We start from the raw sequence: 16,594 nt of genomic DNA on the forward strand, positions 1-16,594 counted from the left end.
TTGGATTTGACCCCTGAGCAGGCTGCCGTCAGCTGGGTGGACCTGGAAGATTCATCCCACCTGTCTGGCCTTCGGTTTCCTTACCTGTGAAGTGGGGATGACATTCCTCCCATGTTGCTGCGAGCACTCAGGTTGTTCTGGAGAGGCTCCTCCCTGGCAGAGGTTTACAGGTGGACTGCTCTGAGGCTGGCCCAGTCACTTGCTGTAGAGTACAACTGGTCTTTGAATTTGGTAAATGTTGAGCTTAAAGAAAAACAAATGGCCGTATTCTTGTCATCTTTCTTTGTAATTCTTATTATTTTTGTTGTTTTTTTATCCAGTTTGGGATGTTCAGTGATATAATTTTTTTATTGCTTTACTTTGGATATTTTAGATTTTGCACGTGGCCATCAGGAATTTTAGGAGTATTTGGGCAGGTGTATTTAGGGTAGGGGTGGGCAAGCAGACAGCTTCTGTGGCTGTAGGAGTCTGTGTTAGAAATGGAGGGAGCTGGCTGCCAGGCTCCCTTTGCAGTCCACTGTAGACCCAGTCCTTCAGTATTGGGTGAGGTCCTAGATTCTAAGCAGCTTGCAGGGAAGAGCTCATAGTGCCCAGGGCAACGTCATGGGGGATGTGAACATCTTAGGCCAGTGGTCCCTCCCGGAAGCCTTCACTTCTTGGGATTCCTTAGCACAGTTCAGTTTCTTTGTTGCTTCCTTCAGTGACGCTGATGAGACTATGGGTGCCATCCATGTTACCTCCAGTGCCCTGTTCTTGCATGCACTGTACCATATGTTGTTGCTGCTGGGACAGGTCTGCCCACACTGCTGCTGGAGCTCCCCTGGCCTGGCACTTGGTGGGTGCTCCATAGTTGCTGGTTGAAAGATGCAAGTAGATTTGATGAGCCCCTTGGAGCCGGAGAAGCTGACACTCTGTACCTGTGATTAAGTTGAGAGGGAATGGGAAAGGACTGTGTTTTTCCCGCTCTGAAGGGCACTGAGCACATTTGTGTATAGAGCTAATCAGAAGCAAACCTGGGGAAATTTTTCCTTCACTTCCTCACAAGACCAGCCCAGACTTGGCACCACATATCTTCAAAGTAAGATAGGAAAATTGGACTCAACTAATGTAACATTACTATTTTTGAAGGACTCATTATACACCAGACACTGGGCTAAGTGCTTTAAATATATTATCTCCTTCAGTTCTCACAGCAGCCCTCTGAAGATCAGCTCTGTTTCATCCCCCCTCATTTTATAAATGAAGAAGGGAACTCAGAGACCTTGTGTAACTAGCTGAGGGTCACACAGCTCATTTATATGCTCAACCATATGCAATATTGCCTGAATGTGAAATCCTTTGTAGGAAATGAGTATCTGGGAGATTGTGCTTTGTTGGCAGAGCTGAGAAAAGCTGTGTCCTGTTGTGGTCTCTCCCTGAGTCAGACACATCGGCACCACTGAGACTGGCCCAGATGTTTCTCAGGGCTCAGGTGGGCTGAGCAGACCAGAGAATACTTTCCTCCCATGCTGTAGTTCTGAGGAGATGAATCTTTTTTTGGTTTAAACAACACAGAGTTCAGGACATCCGGAATAAGCCCTTTAAAAGCCTGCAGAAACTTGGGCTGGCAACTGCCATGGCTTTTAAGATGTGATGGTTTGCTCTGTCTTGTGTGTGGTCGAGGATGAATTATCCGAAGCTGTGGGAACAGCTGACATGCTCTAGCAATTTGTCTGAATCTTGTTTCTGCATTTCCTGCTTACAGAAGAGGATTTTTACATACCTACTGATTGTAGATTATCATGTCTGCACACCTGTTGGGGATAAACTTGGGCTGGGACTTCCAGTGCTTCAGAATTGCAAGTAGTCCTGGCCCAGATGCCTCTTGGAGGAAGTTGATAGGGAAGTATGACGGAAGGATATTCATAGCTCCCTTTAAGTGGCAAATTGAAAAAACCCACTTAATCAAAAAAATGGCTGAGGTTCATCATCTTTCAATCTCGTTTTGAGCTGCCTCTATACCCTCAGAAGATTTTTTCCCCTTCTGCAAGCAGAACTTTTGATTTCTGTCTGCATTTATCAGCTTGCAGTGAATAAGCTTGTCTCTGAGCCTGACAATGAGAGCCTGGCTATGGAAATGTCATTCTGGTGAGGGCTGCATCTCTTGCCGTGTGGCAGAGTCCAGGAGAAGCAAAGTTAATTATGTTTCTGTGACGTCCCAAGTTCGGAACCTCAGAAGTCATCATTCCAAGTCAGAGGGATTGGCTAGTTCCTGAGAAACTTGAATTGCTTGGGTGGAACCCTGACCAAGAGGACTTTGAGGCAGAGGAGATAATTTTAGAAATTTGCAACACTGGCAGAAATAAGAAAGGGATTTTTGTCTGTTCATTTGCCGTGTTGTCACTGCACCAGTCAGGTCAGTCTTCCTGTTCTAAACATAAAATTCCCTCTGGGGATGGTCAGAGTGCCTGGAGCAAGCAGAGCAGTTGCCTTTCTCATTTCACCCTTGGCCTGGCAGTCGGTGTCTTCCTTCTCCGTGTGCCCACCCTGCCTCTCTGACCTCATTTTCTATCACTTGCCATCAAGTCTCTACAGTAGAGGGTGGCTTTCTACCTGACCCTGTGGATGCCCTGCCCATTTTCTTTTTTTATTTGTATCAATGTAGGCGGTAAAAGTGTGGGGAAAAGAGAGATCAGATTGTTACTTTGTCTATGTAGAAAAAGGAAGACATAAGAAACTCCATTTTGATCTGTACATAGAAAAATTGCTCTGCTTTGAGATGCTGGTAATCTGTAACTTTAGCCCCAATCCTGTGCTCACAGAAATGTATGCTGCATTGAATCAAGGTTTAAGGGATTTAGGACTGTGCAGGATGTGCCTTGTTAACAGTATGTTAACAAGTACAGTTTTGCCGCTTAGATACATGGAGTAGTGAAGTCTGGGCTTGTAGTATAACCATCACCTGAATAGTGTACATTATACCCAATAAGGAATTTCTCATCCCTCCCCCCACTCCAATGTTTCCAGTGTCTATGTATGCATCATTTAGCTATCATTTGTAAATGAGGACATGCACTGTTTCACTTTCTGTTTCTGAGTTATTCCACTGAAGATAATGGCCTCTAATTCCATCCATGTTGCTGCAAAAGACATGATTTCATTCTTTTTATGGCTGAGTAGTATTCCATGGCATACATACCACATTTTCTTTATCCCGTCATCCATTGATGGACACTTAGGTTGATTCCATATCTTTGCTATTGTGAATAGTGCTGCAATAAACATTTGGATGCACGTATCTTTTTGGTATACTGACTTCTTTTCCTTTGGGTGTATCCCCAGCAGTGAGATTGTTGGATTGAATGATAGCTCTATTTTCAGGTCTTTGAGAAATTTTCCTACTGTTTTCCATAGAGGTTGTACTAGTTTACGTTCCCACCAAGAGTGGAATAAGCCCTTTCTCTGCATCTTCACCATCATCTTTTTATTTATTTATTTTACTTCTTTTTTTTTTTTTTTTTTGAGAGCTCCGCCTCCCGACTTTGCGCCATTCTCCTGCCTCAGCCTCCCAAGTAGCTGGGACTACAGGCATCCGCCACTATGCCTAGCTAATCCTGACCTCGTTTTTTTGACGTTTTGATAATGGCCATTCTTACTAGTGTAAGATGTTGTCACATTGTGGGTTTAATTTGCATTTCTCTGATGATTAGTGTCCATGCCCATTTCCTCCTCAGGGTTTCAGCAGATTTGCCCTCCTCCCTGCCTAACATCCCATCTGTCCTTTCTCCTGTCTGTCTAAACCCTGTCTGCTTTCAAAGCCACCTAGCCTCATTCCTGAAAGCTTCTGAAATCCTGTCAACTTTAGAGCTCTTACAGAAATTGGTGGTGGAATGATGCAGTCTGTGGTTTACTGACTTTCTTGCATTGTTCTGAGTGTGCTGGTTCCTAGCTAGGTTGTACCGTGGGCTAACATATTTTCTTTTTTCTTTTTTTTTTTTGAGACAGAGTCTCATTCTGTCACTCAGACTGGAGTGCAGTGGCACGATCCCGGCTCACTGCAACCTCCATCTCCCAGGTTCAAGCGATTCTCCTGCTTCAGCCTCCCAAGTAGCTGGGATTACAGGTGCATGCTACCATACCTGGCTAATTTTTGTATTTTTAATAGCGATGGGGTGTTGCCATGTTGGCCAGGCTAGTCTCGAACTCCTGACCTCAGGTGATCTGCCTGACTCAGCTTCCCAAACTGCTGGGATTACAGGTGTGAGCCATAGCACCCGACCATCTGATGTGTTTTCTGTCGAGCATCATGCTCACTCAAAAGAGGCACTGCATAAATACAACAGGATGTACCAGGCTTGAAATATTGGAGCTCTGAGGTCTTTAGGGAGGAAGGGTCATGGTGTGTACAGTTGGTCTTCCAGTGGTTTGAAATGGAAAATTGTGTGTGTGTGTGTGTGTGTGTGTGTTAATAGGGAGGGTGTGTAAATGTTGAAGCAAGTGGGATAAAGTGTTGAAAATAGGACAATCTAGGAGAAGAATACAGAGGTGTTCTTTGTGCTGTTTTTATTCTTGAAGATTTTCTGTGCATTTGTGAATGTTTCGAAATAAAAATGTATTTATTAACCACTGTGGTCATCCTGGAGCCCTCTTTTGCACACACCCACATCCTGTCCCACCAGAAGTCTGTTGGCTTCCTCTGCAGGACAGCTTCCATTGCCACCCTCCTTGCACGCTCTCCTGGTGACCACCCTGGTCCAGGCTGCCGTCTTCTCTCACCTGGCTGGCTCTGATTGCGTCTTGAGTGACAGTTCTTCTTGCTTGCATCTCTGTTTCTGGACAGTCTTTTCTCCACATCTCAAAATAGCCAGGGCAGTCTTTATTGGTTGCAGAATTATGGGTAGTTTTTAATTCTTCTTTTGTTAAAAATGTTAAAATTGGCAAATAATAATTGTGTATAGTTCAAGGTGGTCTTTTTAAAACATGCATCAGATTGCATCACGTCTCCACTCACAACTGTAACCTTCTGATAGAAGAGCTTCCCTGCCCTCCTGCCTTCTCAGAGCTCATTTCCTCCCATGCTCACTCTGTGCTGTTCTTCAACATGTGAAGCTCATCACCACATGGGGATCTTCCCATGTGATGCTCCATCTGCCTGGAACCTTTCCTGCTACAATGGTATATGGCCTCTCTCCGTTCATTCACTCCATTTGTTTAAATGCTACCTCCTCAGAAATGCTATCTCTGACCAACTTCTTAAAAAAAAAAAAAAAAGATTCTGACTGGGCATGGTGGCTCATGCTTATAATCTCAACACTTTGGGAGGCCAAGGCTAGAGGATCACTTGAGCCCAGGACTTAAAGAGCAGCCCGGGCAACATGACAAAACATTGTCTTTACCAAAAATAGAAAAATTAGTCCCAGCTACTCAAGAGGCTGTGGTGGAAGAATCGCTTGAGCTAGGGAAGTTGAGGCTGCAGTGAGATGAGATTGCACCACCGCGCTCCAGCCTGGGTGACAGAGCCAGACCCTGTATCAAAAATTAACAATATAAATAAAATAAATGATTCCTCTCTTCTCTATCATTCTCAATTCTTCTCTGACTTTATTTTTTTGTGGTAGAAATGACCCATTTGCCACTACTGAAATTGTTTTATGCTTGTCATTCCAGCAGAATGCAAGCTCCACGGGGGAAGGGCTTTGATTTGTTCTCTGCTGTATTTTTATAGCCTGGAACAGTGGCTCACATATTGTGGCCCCAGAACAACAGCATCAGTCTCATCTGGGAACCTGATAGAAATGAAAATTTCTGGGTCCTCCCCCAGATCTACCGAATCAAATACTCTTAAGAGAGTGCCCAGCAATCTGTTTTTTACAAGTCCTCCGGTAGATTCTGATGCATTTTAAAATTTGGGACTCACTGCTTTAAAATAGTGCCTCAAATAAAGTAAGTTCTAGGAAATATTTAAATGAGTAAGCAAATATTCAGTGTCCTTTTGTGTCACATTGTCTATTTTTTTGTTTTCTTGATTCATAAACTTATCATTTTATTCTACAAAAGCATAAGTTCTTCATTATAACAATGTTCATGTGTCAGTTTTGGACTTTGTGAGGATTCAAGGTTAAAATATGACTTCTATTTTTATTCTCTCTGTGCCTACAATCTCCTTTGTTTTATGTGGATGTTAAGCTGTTATATCCTTGATTTACATTTCCAATAATGGCTGTAATTGAGAAAACAGAATATTGAGAACTCTAAATTATTAATAATTATAGAGGTATCACTTTATGCTGTTGAATATTTATTAAGAGAATATATGATAGCAGGCTGTGTCCTGAGCTGGCAAACTGGCCCAAGCTGGAGTTGACATCAGGACACATTGTCCAGCTAAAAGTAGAAGCTGCAAGATGGACAGGTCACCTGGCAGGAGGCTGAATAATGTCTGATGTGACTAGAGCCTGTGCTGGTCAATTTGTCAGTGTCAGCTTTGAACTCATTCTTGTCTGGAAAACAGATGAAGTGGCCACCAGGTAGAATGACCCAAAATAAAAGAGGCTAAAAGGTTATTTGTTGGAAAATTAGAAGTTTCAACTCACAGAGGATCTCTTGGAGATTTCACTGCTAAGAGCTATTTAGACGTGACTGTTTGTGGTTGTGCTGTATGTATTCTATCAAAAAATGTGGGCTTTCCACTTGAATCACCCTAAAGCAGCAAAAAGTTATTAATAACATCCAGTGTTCAGCCTTGACCTCTAATCCTATGATAGAGAGCTAGTGAAAAACTGCCGGGCTGATATTGGCATGCCTCATACACGAAACAGGTCATTATATGTAGGGGGTAGGGGGTGATAAAATAGACTGGCATTTATCAATGTGAAGGTGATCGTCCTGGGTCATTGGATTATAGGTTGCCCTTTTCCTTCTCTCTTCCTGCACTTTCTGCATTTTATGCTGTGAACATTTTTCTGGATGTGTTTGAAATATTCATGGTTAGGTTGGAACACTTTCCATTTGTTTATGAATTGAGATTTGCAGAGAGGGAGGAGGACAATCTCAAGGACGATGGGGACCCACCCCACAAGGGATTATCCATGCTCCTCTGATGGGAACTCCTCCAGAAACCAGCCAGGCCAGCAGCCCAGTAATGGGCAAATGTGGCCTCCACAGGGTGGCCGCATGTCCCCGTGTCACTCTTACTTCCATGGCTCACTTTTCTGCTGCTCTGTGAGCCAGCTCTGGGTAGGTGGCCAGTGAACAGACTGGCCCTGGGCCATAACCAGCAGGCCCCAAAAGTAGAGAATGCCATGTGCTGGGGGAGCGATCCTAGCCAAGAATGGGGTGAGATGAGGACCCTGAGCATTTCTGAAAAGGATCTTTGCTCTGTCTCTTTCTCTCATTCTCTTCTCTCACTGTGATAGAATAGCTGAAGCCTATTCTCTTGTTACTATTAGAGCAGCTGCCATGCATCAGGTGTTCATGGATGCCCAGCGCTGTGTCACCTTTGGAGAAGCCCCTTCCCCTCTCCCACTTGTGAAATGTGGCCATCCCCACCTCACCTCGGTGGGGGAGATGCAGTGCCAGGCGGCCGGCAGACTGTTGCACATGAATAAATGCTCAATAAATGGCTGTCACTCCTGTCAATAACAGTGACTCTCTCTCAGTCCCATCAGGTAAGTATTGTTATCCTCATTTTACAGATAAGGAAACTGAGGCAGAGAGAGAGAGAGGGAGATGGAAGAAGGGAGGGACAGACAGGAACAGAGACACACAGAGCAGAGGATGCAGGCATGTTGATCATCTCATGAAGAGCTCCTCTTTGGCCATGTGTGCAATTAGGGTTAACTTGTCCTGGAACTTGCACACTGACTCTGAGGGCAGAGGCACATTGTGTGGTGGTGAAGCAAGTGAGCTCTGGACTAGAGGGCATGGTGAAATTCTTGCCCTCACTTCTTCATGCTGTAGGACCTTGGAGGACATGTTTCAAACACACATACCCCATCCCTTGCTTGCCTCTCTGTGAAATGGGGGTGTAAGAGCACTCCCTCATTAGAATCACTTATTTAACAAACATTCAGTGAACACTTACTATGGGCCATGCACTTGCAGGGGAACAGCTCCACCATGGTTGTATCCAAGCAGAATCATGGCAGCAATTATGTTTTGAGTGCCTACTGGAGCCAGGCCCTATGCTGAGCACCATTTCTACTAAGTTTCCCTGATACTCAGGTCACAGTGGGAAGAAGACATGGGATGCACCATTTTACAGGGACTCAGAGGGTTGCTACCTGCTCATGGCCACTGGGGCATGGTCAAGCAGGGATTTGAATCTGGCTGTTTGCTTGCCTTGAGGTCCTCATTCCCTGTGGTTAGGCAGCACCTACACAAACTGTGTGAGACAGTGCTTAGGAAGAATACTAGCGGCTCACTCCGGACCTGAGCTGGGCACCATATCTGTGGGAAAGCTACACCTTTGCCTTTGTTTCTGGCCCAGACTAGTACCTGGCTGAGATTTCCCTGTTGGTTGCTATCATCCTCCATGCAGACATCTGAGCAGGCTCTTGGCCCCTCTCTGTGACCCACACTGGGACCGTGGCTGTGTGCTCTTCATTCACTAAGGTTTTTCACTCAGGAGTGCTCCACTGTGCAGAGTCACGTGAGTGTCCACCTGGGGAGTAGAACTCAGGAGGTGATCTGGGCTCTGGTATCAAACCTGCTGAGAACCAGCTTTGGACAAGTCACATCACCTCCTCAGGCCTTTTAGATTATTCAAGGATCTGCCAACCCTGCCACTGTCCACCCCATGGGCTGCTCCCTAGCACCCCGAGGTTGCTTGACTGAGAGAGCAATTTTGGCAAGTTAAATGATGTGGACGTTTAATCAAATGTCACCATACTATCAGCTGATGAATCCCATACCAGCCTGCTATGAATGCCTTCCCAGGACACTGGACAGCTCTGTTGTGTTGTGTTGTATTGTGTTGTATTGTATTGTGTTGTGTCGTGTTCTGTTTCTCAGTCTCTCTTTCCTCCGTCTCCTCCAGCATCTGTTGGGGGAGTCCTCATCCATTCATGAAGGAAGCTGTGTTAGGCATGTCCTCATGGCTAGAGAAGAGACAGAGCACCCGGGCCCCTTCACAGCCTCTCCCCCTGGCCTTGTGGGCTGTAATGCTCCTCTGACAACACAAGCGGGATTTGAGGATTCAGGGAAGCAGGGAGAGAGGATGCCAAGCTTCTGGGCATTCACGGGGGCTACTTCAAGGGAAGACCAGCTTTCTCCTAACAGACTTAGCCATGTTCTGAGGGATTCACTGTCCTCCCATGCTGCCTTGTCTTTGTTGCCTTTGGCCCTGGTGCAAAGGTGCAGAGAATTCTGGGGGTGCTCCATTGGGTTCTGTACAAGATGCCTCCATGTGCATGAGAGATCCCAGGCCCACCTCTCTTAAGGGGGTGGGACCAGAAGAGTCCATACTATATGTATGAATTTGTCTTAGTTTTGAACTTTGGAAATATGGCTCCAATAATTTACTTATTCTCTCTTTACATTGGTTTCCGTCAATAAAATGTGGTCAAGAGGACTCATCTCATGGCTCTGCTGCTAACTGTGTGACCTTGGACGTGTTACCTGGTGGCTTATGTTCAGTTTCCCCATCTGTAAAATGACAATTGCATTAGTACTCACCCTAGAGTTGTTTTGATTAAATGTTAACATCCATAACTGTCTTAGGATAGCTCCTTGACACATCCTGAATGCTCAGTCATGTCGGCCGTGTTCATGTTCCACTAGCTGCTACTGGTGTCACCTTGGGCAAATTACTTAAGCCTTCTATGGCCTCAGTTTCCTCATTTGTAAGTGTGCGTAATAGGACCTTTATCATAGAGGCTTAAGTGAGCCACAGCATGAAAGTGCTTAGCTGGGCAAATGGAAAGTGCTGCATACATGACCAGTGTTATTTTTTAGGGAGATTTGTTATTGAAAGTGCCCCTATTTTTCCTTCTCCTGTGTTATTTCTTAATTCAGATGCAGCCTAGTGAATAGTTAATGGTACCTTGCCTAGAACCATCAGTATTCTGTTGCATTTTGAAGGGGTCTGTGTGTGTGTGTGTGCGCGCGCGCGCGCTAAGTGTTTTCTTTTGCTTTGGGGCATTTGTGTGTTGTGTACCGTATTTCCATGTGAAAGGCTACATCTCTTTGCCTTCCTCTACTTTAGCTTTCCTGACCAAAGTCATGTCAATTTCAGTTGACCAGGTCCTTGTGGACACAGACATGCCAGTGCTCACAGAAGTTAAGGGTGAGAATATGTTCTGAATAGTCATCTCTGTTTTCAAAACATTATGTTTTCAAAGTTGGGAAGCTCAAAGGCTGGGGCAGGCAGCTCACAAATGGTGAGTGTGAGAGGCTCCTCTGCTTGATTAAAGAAATTTCTGAAGAAATGTGTTTAACTGGGAGACTGGTGAGATGTGTCAGAAAGTATTTGCCGAGCCAGCCAGTTTGTGGCCGGGTATTTTCGGACCAGTTTTGCAAAGCTGCTGTTGAGCAGGCCCTGCTCCTGGGTTGGAAGAGAGGAACCGCCGTCCATTTTCCCTAAAAGGAGAAAAATAGGTGAGCCTGGAAAGTCTATGGGTAGGAGCGAAATAATCACCAGCTCAGTTTGCAGCTGTCTTGGAAGAGACAAGCTGTTGTTTCTCCCCAAGTGAATTTCTGCAAAGAACAAATCCTACCAAGTGAGCCTCATCTCCTCTGATCAAGTGGTGGCCGGGCTATTGAACGTGATGATTGTCCTCAGTGTCCCTTTCACTTGGCCTGTGAGGCAGAGCTGGAGTCTTGGCAGTTCATGGAAATAATGATCTCCTACAAGAACTTCCAATTCAGCGGCATCCTCAAACCCAGATGCCTCCCTGGATAACAGAGTTTCTCCCCTGGCTAACAGACTGATGACTGGTAAATGTTCACCTCAAGTAAGAAACAATAGTGAACTGCGAGGCTGCTGCTAAGCTTTTTTTTAAATAATTGAAGTATCAAATATAAAGTTAAATATAATTTGCCATTATCTTCCCCAAGATACCATGGGCATTTTGAATTTGATATTATTTTTCAGAAATAAATAATCATTTTCATCTGCTAATGTTGTCTCATGTTAGGGTAACATGAGAAATCATCAAACAGGACTCGTAAGCCAGTCACTGTTCCATAGTATGCATTGGTCGGATATATATATAATGGTCAGGTAAGTATGTAGTGGTTGGGTTCTGGTAGGGCTCTTTTCCTAGTTTGCAGATGGCTGTTTTCTTCCTGTGTCCTCAGACAGCGGTAAACAAGCAGACAGGAAGCAAGCTCTCTTATGTCTCTTTTTTTTTTTTTTTTTTGAGACGGAGTCACACTCTGTTGCCCAGACTGGAGTGCAGTGGCCAGATCTCAGCTCACTGCAAGCTCCGCCTCCCGGGTTTATGCCATTCTCCTGCCTCAGCCTCCCAAGTAGCTGGGACTGCAGGCGCCCGCCACCTCGCCCGGCTAGTTTTTTGTATTTTTTAGTAGAGACGGGGTTTCACCATGTTAGCCAGGATGGTCTCCATCTCCTGACCTCGTGATCCGCCCATCTCGGCCTCCCAAAGTGCTGGGATTACAGGCTTGAGCCACCGTGCCCGGCCATGTCTCTTTTTTTAAAGGCACTAATTTCATCATGAGTGTTCTGTAGACTCTTATGATTTTATTACCACCCAAAGACCCCATCTCCTAGTACTATCACATTGGGGATTGGGGATTATTGTAGGTATCCCCACAATCTATGAATCCTGTGGGGACATAAACATTCATTCCATAGCAGTGAGCTTATATGAAAAATAGGGCCTTTGCAGAAGTAACTAGTTAAGGATCTTGAGATGAAGTCATACTGGATTTAGATTGGGTCCTAAATGTAATAACAGGTGTCCTTTTAAGAAAAGGGAGGCCGGGCGTGGTGGCTCACACCTGTAATCCCAGCACTTTGGGAGGCCGAGGTGGGCAGATCACGAGGTCAGGAGATTGAGACCATCCTGGCTAACACGGTGAAACCCCATCTCTACTAAAAATACAAAAAATTAGCCGGGCATGGTGGCGGGTGCCTGTAGTCCCAGCAACTCAGGAGGCTAAAGCAGGTGAATGGTGTGAACCCGGGAGGTGGAGCTTGCAGTGAGCCGAGATCGCACCATTGCACTCCAGCCTGGGCAACAGATTGAGACTGTGTCTCAAAAAAAAAAAAAAAGGGAAAGACACACAGAGGCACATAGAGAAGATGGTCATATAAAGATGGAGGCAGAAATGGGAGTCATGCATTTACAAACCAAGCAACAAGGACTGCCAGCAACCATGAGAAGCTAGGAGAGGGGATTAGGACAGTTTCTCTTTGACAGCCTCCAAAAGGAAGCAACTCTGCAAACAACTTTACTCCAGGCTTCTGGCCTCCAGAACTGAGGAGTAAGTTTGTGTTGCTCTAAGCCACCCTGATGGTGGTAGCTTTGTTGTGGCAGCCCTTAGACACTGATTCAGACATGCTACAAAATAACTAGCCAGGGCTCTTCTGAGTCTTGTTAGGCCGTTTCTCAAGTTATCATCACACGGTACTGCCGGAGGAAGTGGAAAGCATCAAGAAAGATCATGAAGGATGAAGAAAGACTGAGGATCTGTCCTGAATTAGACTAGAGAGGCAGGCAATGTGTAGTCCTGGATTGAAGGCAGGCCCAGACTAAGGACATTGATGAAATTTAAATAAGATCTGTAGATTTAGGTGATGGTTTCATAGCAGTGGCAATGTTGTGGCTTTGATTCCTGGCTGTGGTTAAGTAAGAGGTTAACATTTAGGAAAGGGTGTGTGTGGGTTTTGGTTTTTTTGTTTGTTTGTTTTGTTTTGTTTTATAATTTTTGCAACTTTTTTGATGTTTGAAATGCGTATTAGTCAGGGTTCTCTAGAGGGACAGAACTAATAGGATATATGTATATGTGAACGAGAGGTTTTTTTTGGTTGTTGTTGTTGTTGTTTTTTGAGACAGAGTCTCTCTCTGTCTCCAGGCTGGAGTGCAGTGGCGCGATCTCGGCTCACTGCAACCTCCAACTCCCTGGTTCAAGTTACTCTCCTGCCTCAGCCCCCCAAGTAGCTGGTATTACAGGCATGCACCACCACACCCAGCTAATTTTTGTATTTTTAGTAGAGATGGGGTTTTACCATATTGACCAGGATGGTCTCAATCTCCTGACCTTGTGATCCGCCCACCTCGGCCTCCCAAAGTGCTGAGATTACAGGTGTGAGCCACCACGCCCGGCCTGAAAGGGAGTTTATTGAGGAGAATTAACTCACACAATCACAAGGTAAAGTCCCACAATAGACCATCTGTAAGCTGAGGAGTCAGGAAGCCCGTGGTGGATCAGTTCGAGTCCCAAAACCTCAAAAGTAGGGAAGCCAACAGCGCAGTCTTCAGTCTGTAGCCAAAGGCTGGAGAGCCCCTGGAAAACCACTGGTGTAAGCCCAAGAATCCAAAAACTGAAAAACATGGAGTCTGAGGTTGGAGGGCAGGAAGTATCCAGCACAGGAGAAAAATGAAGGCCGGCGGACTCAGCAAGTCCACTTTTCTACCTTTTCCTGCCTGGTTTATTTTAGTCACACTGGCAGCTGATTAGATGGTGCCACCCAAATGGAGGATGGGTCTGCCTCTCCCAGACCACTGACTCAAAATGTTCATCTTCTTCTTTGCCAACACCCTCACAGTCACACCCAGAAACAATACTTTGCATCCTTCAGTCCAATCAAGTTGACACTGAATGTTAACTATCACAAAATTATTTCATAATGAAAATTTAAAACAGTATTTCTATTTATTTATAGGAAAAAGACAAGAGAGAATGAAGTTTTGGGGAATTATCTTGGTCATATTCATTGGAATTATCTTGAGAAGCTAACACCTCGTGTGTCCACTTTTATAGTGAAGACACAGGCTTCACCTGTCCGTTCCAGCTCTTTTCTCTTTACATTTTTGTGAGGAAGTTACATTTATTGTGATTAATACAGTTCCCTTCAAATACGCTGGGTACTAAAAATCTCGCTCATGAAAACAGACCCTTCTAATTCTCCCTACTTGAAATGGAATGCTGTACTGCTGTGACAGATCAGAGAGATAGGCACATGGCTTGGGAAATTGATAAATGGAACAAAAAGGTCAGAGGGTGGTGTTAGGTTGTAATAATCCCATCTTAGTATAAACAAAATGTCCTTCCATCGATAGAGGAGGAAGTAAGCTGTTTTACATCAGGATTTTAACAGTGGTTCTCAATTGCATAGGGTGACTTTAATTTTCTTTCTGATCATTTGATTTTTTTAACAGTGGATATTTTTGTTAACCAATTAAGAATTTATCTTTTAAGGGAAAGAATGAAACTATTTTTAAAGGGTGATTTCTACATCCTGCCCCTCCAAAAAGAGCTCTATGTCTGGTTTAAGATAAAAAGCACTAAGTGAAGACTTACTGCAGAATTCTTTTTATTATTCCACTCTCCTGCCATTTTGGGGCTGAGGCTTGGCCTCTGTCCCTGTTCTTGGAGGTGGCCAGTGTGACAGCACAGCTTGTGTTTTGGTGGTCCTGTCAGGCTAGAGGACCCCACTGAGGAATAGTCCTTGGCTCAGGAGCTCAATATTTTTTTAAAATACTCTTTGCATTTTCTTTGTCAAAAGGTCTTTCTTGTCTTTCTCTTTGGCACAATTAAACAGATTTTAGAATTTGCAGTTGTGGGTCCTTAATATATTCGCCCCGAGATGCCTTCGTGCATCTGTTATATATTTCCATATTGTTTTTGCTAATAGTTTTGGAGAGATTTAAAACATTTGAACCTTTTTTTTTTCTTGCTTTAAAGACAATGTCTGGAGAAAGTTAAGGACCTAGAAAGTTATTAATGTTTTTTGTTTCCCTCATTGTACTGTGTAGTTAGCTGCTTTCAAAACAAAAGGTCTTGTTTTTCTTTGTCCTTCTTTTCTTTATAAATAGGCTTTGGGTTATTCAAGAGGATTGAATTGACCCTCTGGTATGAATTTTTACTGATCCCATATGCTAATTAACTATGTCTTATCTGTAATTCAATTGAAAGAGATAATATCTCCATATATAAATGGTAAGTACATAATACATTTTAGAGAGCAAATATTGAATAACTTAATATTGAATTTAAATATCTGTTTTAAGTGACATGTTTGCTCTTAAATAATTCTACCTTTTATGGTGGGCTATTATTTTGAAACAGGCTTTAGTATTCTATCTTTACATCTTTTGTTATTGTTGTTGTTCATTCCTCCAATCTTCTGACCTTACAGTGACCAAACTAGCCTTTTTGTTTTTTATGTTTTTGAAGATACAGATTCTTATTCTGTTACCAAGACTGGCATTGATTCTTATTCTGTTACCAAGAGTGACATGATCATAGCTCACTGCAACGTCCAACTCTTGAGCTCAAGGGATCCTCCCGCTTTTGCCTCCCAAGTAGCTAGGAGTATAGGTGTGCACCACTGTGCCTAGCTAAGTTTCTAAATTTTTGTAGAGGTGGGGGTCTCACTATATTGCCCAGACTGGTCTCAAACCTCTGGCTTCAAGCAGTCCTCTCATAGCATTGGGATTACAGGCATGAGCCATTATGCCTAGCCTCAAGCTAGCTTTTTAATTTTTACTTTGTAGCCCTTGACCTGGCATCATGGATGGTCCTTGCTTTGAGACATTCCATGAGTAACAGAGTTTTCAGTTATTTTTTTTTTTTTTTTTTTTTTGAGACGGAGTCTCGCTCTGTCGCCCGGGCTGGAGTGCAGTGGCCGGATCTCAGCTCACTGCAAGCTCCGCCTCCTGGGTTTACGCCATTCTCCTGCCTCAGCCTCCGGAGTAGCTGGGACTACAGGCGCCCGCCACCTCGCCCGGCTAGTTTTTTGTATTTTTTTAGTAGAGACGGGGTTTCACCGTGTTAGCCAGGATGGTCTCGATCTCCTGACCTCGTGATCCGCCCGTCTCGGCCTCCCAAAGTGCTGGGATTACAGGCTTGAGCCACCGCGCCCGGCCCAGAGTTTTCAGTTATTAAAAAAATTATTATATTTTAATTCTGTAAATGCTATTGAAATAGCAACTTTAAATTGGCATGCCCATTAATTCATGTACAAAATAAAACCAAGCTGTTTAAAAATAATCATCAAATAGATCAAATGGTAAAATTGTGGAGGATTAAATACAAAAGGTGAATTGGATATTTGCTGCATAGAGAGCATGTCATGTTTCTAGTTACTTGCTGTAATAAAATTAGTCATCAAATGTGTTTGGACTCTGAAATGTTACCAAGGTTTGATGTGCTGTGTACCTCTGGTCGTTTAAAATATGTTCCAAACTAACAAACTGATAAAATAGAACATCATGATATACAAGTTTTAGCTCCTGTATTGCTAGAAGATCTTTCTGAATTAGTTTATTTTTTCAAATTTGAAAATAATAAAGTTTGAACTGCTCAAAATTTTAAAAAGTATTTCCAACTCTTGACTTTAAAGCATGTTCTTTTTAAAACAATTTCAGCTAAAATGTCTAAGTAGTTCTGTCCTTGAAGATTCTTGAAGCTCAACTTCCATTTCTGA

General features: G+C 43.8%; 1 protein-coding gene across 2 annotated transcripts in view; it reads left to right on the forward strand.

Moving 5' to 3' along the window:
* CACNA2D3 (calcium voltage-gated channel auxiliary subunit alpha2delta 3) overlaps nt 1-16,594 on the forward strand; it is a 967,057-nt gene that overhangs the window by 416,152 nt on the left and 534,311 nt on the right. The window lies entirely within an intron of this gene.

Source organism: Trachypithecus francoisi, unplaced genomic scaffold (genome assembly GCF_009764315.1).
Source record: "Trachypithecus francoisi isolate TF-2019V2 unplaced genomic scaffold, Tfra_2.0 Lachesis_group0, whole genome shotgun sequence".
NCBI classification, from domain to species: domain Eukaryota; kingdom Metazoa; phylum Chordata; class Mammalia; order Primates; family Cercopithecidae; genus Trachypithecus; species Trachypithecus francoisi.